Below are 7890 nucleotides of genomic sequence, written 5' to 3' on the forward strand. Positions count from 1 at the left end.
AATTTAGGCAAGTTGTTTAATTAACTTTTTTTGTGTCTCAGTCTCCTCATCTGCAAAGTAGGAACAATAGTAGTCCCTATGTTTTTGAGTTGATAGAGTCAATGAATTTATACATATATATAGCGCTTGGAATACTTCTTGGCCCAAGTAAATGCCATATAACTATATTCATATGTGATCAATATTATATGCCATTGCAATGAAGAAAAACATCCCACCAAGAGCCAAATCAAAGAATGAGAAAACAATCACTAGTAAGTATTGAGTCAGCTTAAATATGGAACAAAGGTAAAACCAAAACAGCAACAACAGAGAGAAGTATGATTGCAAAACAATCTGAATGCATCAATCTTGATAAAATAAACAAAACACCAAAATAATCAGGAGATAGTTCAAAGAAAGGTGGGAGAAAATATAAGCATGTTGGTTGCTTAACCTTTTATAGCAAGATCTTTCAATTCAAACTATCTGGAAATGAAATGAGTAATTAGAAAGGCATTCTGTTAATGGTATATTTTTTCTTATCCTTCAAGCAATCATTTAAGAATAAGGAAAGTTCTATAAATTTCAGCATTTTACTTTCATGTTAGTGTATTTTGTTTTCTATTAAATTCATACACAGCTAAATTTTTATAAGAAATATAACATGATTCCATTCTTATAAAATTCTTTTTGTTCATCCATCCATTCCTTCACTCCATTATAGAGTGATATCTGAGTAGATGCTCACACTATATTAATTATTGTATTATATTATAGGTGGTAGCAGGATTTGTTTGATGCATTGATGTTTTTGTACATATCTTAAGTTTTTATAACACAGATGTAGAAAGCGAGCATATTTTAGTCAGGTATTATTTTAAAACAAACCAATTAAATAACCATCTAAATATATAGATAACGTCACCAACCTGTGAAGAATGACTCATGCCTGCACAAACACATTTTGTTCTTTAAAGAAGAGACTGTATGTGTAATCAAAATCAACCTCTTTGTATTTTGTCAACTGTTTTCCACTCTATTACTTAAGCATTAGTGAACAGTTTTGTCTTGTCAACACCCAGCTGGAAATAATAGCTCATATGTGATGGAAAACAGTGGCTACAGGGTGTGGAGTGATTCAGAGGAACGCGATTTCCCGCGTCAGGGAGAAATGATCTCCACCAACAGCCTGCAATTTTCCATGATGTTGAGCAAAGAGGTTGGACTTATGGGAGCGTCAGGCAGCCATTTCTTCCCTTGACATTCAAACCACTATGGTAATGATGTTCTCCTTAGACTAAAAGATAACGCGACTGACCTGCCATGGAGTCTTATCTGGGGTTCTGTGTTCAGTAGTTGGATGACCTCCCTGGATCCTGATCTGGGGTTCCATTTTCAGTATTTGGTGGGTCCTCCATTGCATCTTGATCGATCCCTTCCTACAGTCATTGTGACAGTTGACCTCTCCCCATTAGCCTGGGGGCGTCCTGAGAGTAGGAACCATGCTGTGCCCATCTCTCTAACCCTGACCCCATCTGAGAACGGGTGCCCAGTGAGCGTTCGTGGAATGGATGAACGTCGAATGAGTGATCCATCCTCTCTCCTAGCCCGGGTGTCATCTGGTGCCAATAATGGCCAGGATAAAGGGGTCTGTCTTCTCGCAGGATCAGGTGAGACTGAAAACTCTTTGCATCAGCTGCGTTACCAAGCTCATCGCTAGAAATAAGCGCGTCTCCCCTGGTACCTAACCATATTTATTTATTTATTCATTTTTTAGTGGTAACAAAGAAAGGAGTAATGGTTCTGGAGTCACCTCCTGAAAAAACTTTATGAATAATATCTGCCAGGGACCAACTTGGGCTACTTCTCACACTATTCCATACCCTAAAATTCCCAGGATGGTTTTCCTCTCCCTTCACAATGTTACATGTCCTTAGCCAGCCCTCAGGAATAACAGAAGATGATTATTGATAGAGCTACCTTGACAAGAAAACTGACAGGCCTGTCAGAAAAGAAATATTTCTAGTTCCTCATTCATGTTAGCTGTAGATTTGGACCTTTTTCAAAGAATAGGCCCCTTAATTCTGGGTGGTTCGGATCCCAGAGATCTTCCTGTGTGTGTGTGATTGGATCAGTGTGTCAAGGACAGTTCAAATTTGTTATTAATATCTTTATTCTTTTGTTTCTTTTTGAGCTGGGATTTGAACCCAGGGTCTTGAATATGCTAACCATGTGTCCTACCACTGGGTTCCACCTCCAGACCTCCTGTCAATATCTTTAATTGTAGACACAGGAACTTTGCTTGTCACTAAGCCAGGGCCTTTTGTTATTGTCATGACAGAATTTCACATATTAGCCGGCTGATGGTGCACACCTGTAATTCCAGTGTCTCGGGAGGCGGAGGCAGGAGGATCACAAGATCAAGGTCAGCCTCAGTAACTTAGGCCCTAAGCAACTCAGTGAGACCCTGTCTCTAAATAAAATATACAAGTGGGTTGGGGATGTGGCCCGGAGGTTAAGGGCCCCTGGATTCAATTCTCGTACCAAAAAAGAAAAAGAAAAAACAATAGATCAATAAATAGGGGTTGAGGCTGAGGAAATGCATGAAAGTGAGGAACACACCAGAGTACTAGCACATGCCAAAACAACCTTCAGATGGAATCTAATATTTACATTACATTGTACCCAGCGATTTTTTTTTTTTTTTGTGACCAGAAATAAAGAACAAATAAAGAAGGAAAGAAAGCAAAGGAACTCTAAAGATTACTGAAACAGTTGTGTTTCCTGATTAGTATCCAGATGGAAGTCAGGAAATCTGGTATTATTGCCTTCTGATAAGGGACAGTCAGGTGGTACTTTGTAACCTCCTAGTGGAATGTTTTAGGTGGGTCATTTAGAAAGGGATTCACTTTCACTTAGTCCTCAGTCTTGTTTCTTTTTTTCTTTAGTAGAACTGAAGAGTGAACCTAGTTCACTAAGCTACATCCCCAGCAGGGACTTGTTTCTTTTCTTGATAAAAATTTGTTGATATGGTGTGAGTCTTGAAATTTGCATAGTAATCTGGACAGTACAAGCAGATCTTGATTGGACTCCTGGATATTTGGATACTTTTCTAGGCAGTAGAGCATCTTTTGGAGGGGACTGTGAAGATGGTTGCCATGCCTACCAGAAGCCAGGGATTGGGTCAAGGGGATCTTCTCTGGCAGTTGTGAGATATTCCTCATCAGCTAAGAGCAACCTCTCCCTCCCTCTTGGACTTGGCCTTTAGAAAAAAATCACCAATGAAAGTAAAAACCCACTGCATACAGACTGGAAATCTTCATGCTTTCCAGACCTGGGGTGGAGCCCCAGACTCCACAGTTTTACAAGCTTGACAGATGCCAGAGCTGTGAGGTCTGAAAATGGAGAGACTCAAGTGCAGAGGTCAGGGAAGATTCCCTCTGAGACAATGACTGATGGGCATGATTAATACCCAAGAGAAAATGTTACAAAGCACAGAGAAACAGAAGATCTTTTGACAGTCTGATATATTGTGCTATTTCAACTGCGTGTCGACAACAAATATAGATATGATTTATCTGAGATGCTACTTTGCACTGGACCCAGGGCCAGGCCTTCCCGTAGTGTCTCATTTAATCCTCACACGCATCCTTGCAGAATACGATCCCTATTTTGCAAGAGAGGAGGGAGAGACTCAGAGAAATTGTGACAATATCCCTGGGTTTTGCAGGCCCTTAGGGTTCAAGCCAGAATGTCACCCAGGTGCATGCGACCTTAAAACCCAAGCGTGTTCCATTCTGTGGAGCTGACAAGAGAATCGAGGGACCTTTCAACAAAGGTAAGGCCTCACGGGATTTCTTCCTCCTTTATTTGCGTTCGGGGCCCTTAGCATCTCTCTGGACCAATGGCATTCATTTCAAAATTGTTCAGTGTTCTATTCCCCCCACAGTCGATGCCTCAGGGAGACTTACTCTTCATATTACTTAGGCTACTTAGAATCACATAAGCTTATATCAATGTCAGAGGGTAAAAATTAATCAGCCCTGGGGGTGCCCATCTAAAAGGAGATTCAGCCACCTTTACATGGGCTCTCTTGCCAGAGCACTCGTGGGTTACAGAGCTGTAAAGCTTGTGACAGAGCCCCAGGCCCTGGCACAGGCATCAGAGTCTTGGTCATCAAGGAACCTTCCCTGGAGAGGCAGAGTTGGGATGCAGGCCAGATGTCTTGGACAGACACATATAGCAAGCCAATCAGAGAGCTGAAGAGCAAGGAAGCTATCTGTCCATTTATACCCCAGGGACAGTTTGCCTATCACCTTTTCCCTTTCCAAAGGAAAAGACTACAGAGGTGTGGGCAGTTAGGGGGATGAGTAAAGGACAGGGAGGCACCTGGAGACAAGTCACAGTGTCCCTTTACTAATCCCAAGTCTCAGGGGACCAGAGGAGTGGCCAGGATGCTGGAGCTCAGTGAGGCCACCACAGGGGTGGACACGTGCCCTGTGGGAGCTGTAGTGAGGACAGCATGGGGACCGCCTGCACATCATCTTCAAAGCAGCCCTTGCAGAAGGACGACGAGCTGTCTATAAATAGTCTTTTCATTTCCAAAGATAAGATAGGTTAGAAGTGGCTAATCTGAGACATTCTTTTTTTATTATGTTCAGTCCATCACAAGCATTTGGTCTTTGAGGGAAACCATGCCTGCATATTTATCAGACTAGAAGTTCAACTACTGCAAGCCCTCTGCTCACTGGTCACTCTTCCTTCTGTCATTTGTACAGTAGCCAGGATGCCACCATTCAGGTCCACGGCTCAGTTATCCCAGTTATATCAGCCCCAAATTTGAGCCAGCTTTGCAAAGAGTTAGATCTCACTGTCCTAACTTCTTCTTCATGGATTCTGGCTCTGATTCTCTGCTCACTCAAAGAAGTCTTGACTTGAAGTCTTCTAAGGAATATTTACTAGGAGAGAAAAGGGCATCTACAGATCACAGTACCCACAGCCAAGCTACAGCCCAGCAGGACTATAGCTGACAAAACCCAGCCAACTCAAGGATGTGCACAGACCACCTAGACTTATGGGCAACAGAGTTATGGAACTTCTGGACAGTCTACGTATGTTGGCTACATCCGGGCTCCGCCCACTGCCACCTATGTGCAGGCGACATATGCAACTTCCTGTGGACAACCTCCTGCTGGTTATACTACTCCAACTGCCCCCCACCCCCAGGCATACAGCCAGTCTGGCCAGGGTATGCTAACAGCACTGCCACTGAGGCTTTCTGGGCAGCTCAGTCTGTGTATGCCACTCAGCCTGCTCAGTCTATGGGCAGCAGCCAGCAGCCACGGCACCTGCAAGACTGCAAGATGGAAAATGTCCACTAAGGCTCGTCAACCTCAGTGGAGTACAGGGGCTTACAACCAGCCCAGTCTAGGATACAGAGTAAGTACAGCTGTCCCCAGGTGACGCCATGCAGCCAATGACCCCATGCAGTGACCCCATGCAACCTGTCGCAGCCCTTCCATTCCTATCTCCTACCAGCTATTCCTCTGCACAGCCAAGTAGTTATGAGAAGAGGCTACTCTCAGCAGAACATCTATGGGCAACCCATTAGCTATGAACAGCAAAGTAGCTATGGTCAACAAACCAGCTGTGGACTGCAGACTCCTACTCATTAACCCCTGCCCACTGGATCCTAAGCCAGGCTCCTAGTCAGGCTCCCAGTAGAGCAGCAGGGTCCATTCTGCCAGGACCACCCCAGTAGCACAGGTGTTGTAATGGTTAATTTGAATTGTCCACTTGATTGGATTAAGAGATATGGATGATCAGGAGGCTCTGGGCGTGTCAATGAGGGTGTGTCTAGGAATGATTGGCATGAGGGATAGCGAACTGAAGTGAAGCCCTCCCTAAGAGTGCGGAGCACCATCCAACAGGATTGTGGCTTGGATGGAATAAAAATTGGAGGAACAAGGAAGCAGCAGCAGAAGGAAGCTCCCTTCTTCTTGAATGTGTTCTTGATTGTTGCTGTGATCGTCTGGGGACATCAGACTCTGCTCCTTCACTCTTCCAAAGCGGACTCTGCCAGTGATTCTTCAGGAAGTTTCCAGAAGCTTTTGGTCTCAGACTTGGGTAGCATGGTTGATCCCTCTTGTTCTGGGGCTTCCGCCTCTTGGACTGTGCAGCTACTGGTTCTTCCATCTCTCCAGCTGCAGACGGCCATTGTGGGATCTCCAGCTTCTGGTTGCATAAGCCAATCTAACAAATCTCCTTCTAATAATCATCCCTCCTGTGGATTCTGTTCCTCTAGAGAACCCTGACTAATACAGGTGCTTATGGGAAGGAGTCTGGAGGATTTTCTGGACCAGGAACGAACCAGAGCGCAAGTGGTCCTGATAACCAGGCCAGGGAAGGAGGGGGATTTGAAAGCGGAGGCCTGAGCCGAGGTGGGCAGGAGAGGATGTGGCGGAATGGACTCTGAGGAGCCAGGTGGCTTCAGTAAGCCTGGTGAACCTATGGCTGAAGCACTGGGTCCTGATGTAGGCCCACCATAGGTCCGGATGAAGGCGGACAGCAAAAGACTTGCACAGAGCTTATGTACAAGGATTAAATGACAATGTGACCCTTGAGGATCTGGTGGCCTCCTTTAAAAAGTGTGGGGTTAAGATGAACAAGGGAACTAGGCAGCCCACCATCGCATCTGCCTGGACAAGGAAACAGGAAAGGCCAGAGGCGGTGCCGTGGTGAGCTAGGAAGACCTGCGGCTGCCAAGGCTGCCATGGAGTGGTGATGGAAAAGATCTTCAAATGAGCAAACGGAAAGTCTCTCTTGCTTTCAAGGATCCTCCCTCGACAGCAGGTGGGGAGGCCTGCCACTCTGAGCAGGCAGAGGGAGGCCAGCACCACTCCACGGAGGTCCAGGTGGCCCAGCAGGGCCTGGGGGATCCCTGCATCACAGGGGAGACTGTGGAGGAGACGGAGGGGGCTGGGGATCTCTAGGGAACTCCTCCTGAGGAGGAAACATCCAGCACTGAGCTGGAGCCTGGCAGTGTCCCAATCCGGGCTGTGGAAAGCAGAATTGACCTGGAGAACGTGCAACCCACGTAGCCTGAGGGCTCCCCCTGCACCCTTCCCAAACCTGCTGGTGACTGTGGCAGAGGGCCCTGGTGGCATGGGGAGGAAGAGCCGGCCTCGTGTACCACAGTGGTGCTGGTGGAATGTTAGACGGGAGGAAGAAGAGACAGATGGAAGGACCTGGAAAAATGGATAAAGGCAAACACTGGCAGGAGCTGGAGACCAGCCCTACCAGATGCAGAGACCACAGAGCTGCTATGACGACCACATTCATTGACTAATTTCTTCCCCAGGGCCTTGTTGGGGGGAAGCCTTCTCTGTCTCCTCCACAGGAAATGTTCTAGAATTTATGCTTATAATTCCATCTCTATAATGTTGGCCATAACATTATGATTATCCCTTTCCTCTACTTATGCATTTTTTTTAACCGTTTTTGAAGAAACCTTAAAACAAGTTTAAATGATTGTGTGCTGAGTTCCCCCCACCTCTTTTAAAGATGGTTGTTTAAGACTTCACAATAGGGACTTCTGAGATCAGGCTCAGTCTCCATGTGTAGAGCCCAGAGGGTTTCTAATCATAACAACACTCATGGTTGTGATTTAAAAAAAAAAATTCTGAATGTTTGTTAAAAAAATACCTACTCTTTGTCCAGTTATGAAGCAACGACTTACAACATTGACCCAATTTACTGATGGTAAAAGTGAGGCTCAGTCACACAGCGAGCAGGTGTGTTCTGTGAAGATGTAACTTAATGGAAGGATCATCAACTAGTGGTTTGCAAACTACTGTGATGAAGATCCCTATCTCCTGGATCCCACTCCCAGAACTGCTTAATCACAGA

The 7890-nt window shown here is 45.3% G+C and overlaps 1 pseudogene; it reads left to right on the forward strand.

Annotated features, from left to right (window-relative positions):
* Positions 1–4871: 4871 nt before the first annotated feature.
* Positions 4872–7245, forward strand: LOC124994153 (RNA-binding protein EWS-like; annotated as a pseudogene).
* The last annotated feature ends 645 nt before the right edge of the window (positions 7246–7890 follow it).

The sequence above is a fragment of the Sciurus carolinensis genome, chromosome 10 (genome assembly GCF_902686445.1).
Source record: "Sciurus carolinensis chromosome 10, mSciCar1.2, whole genome shotgun sequence".
Lineage (NCBI taxonomy): Eukaryota > Metazoa > Chordata > Mammalia > Rodentia > Sciuridae > Sciurus > Sciurus carolinensis.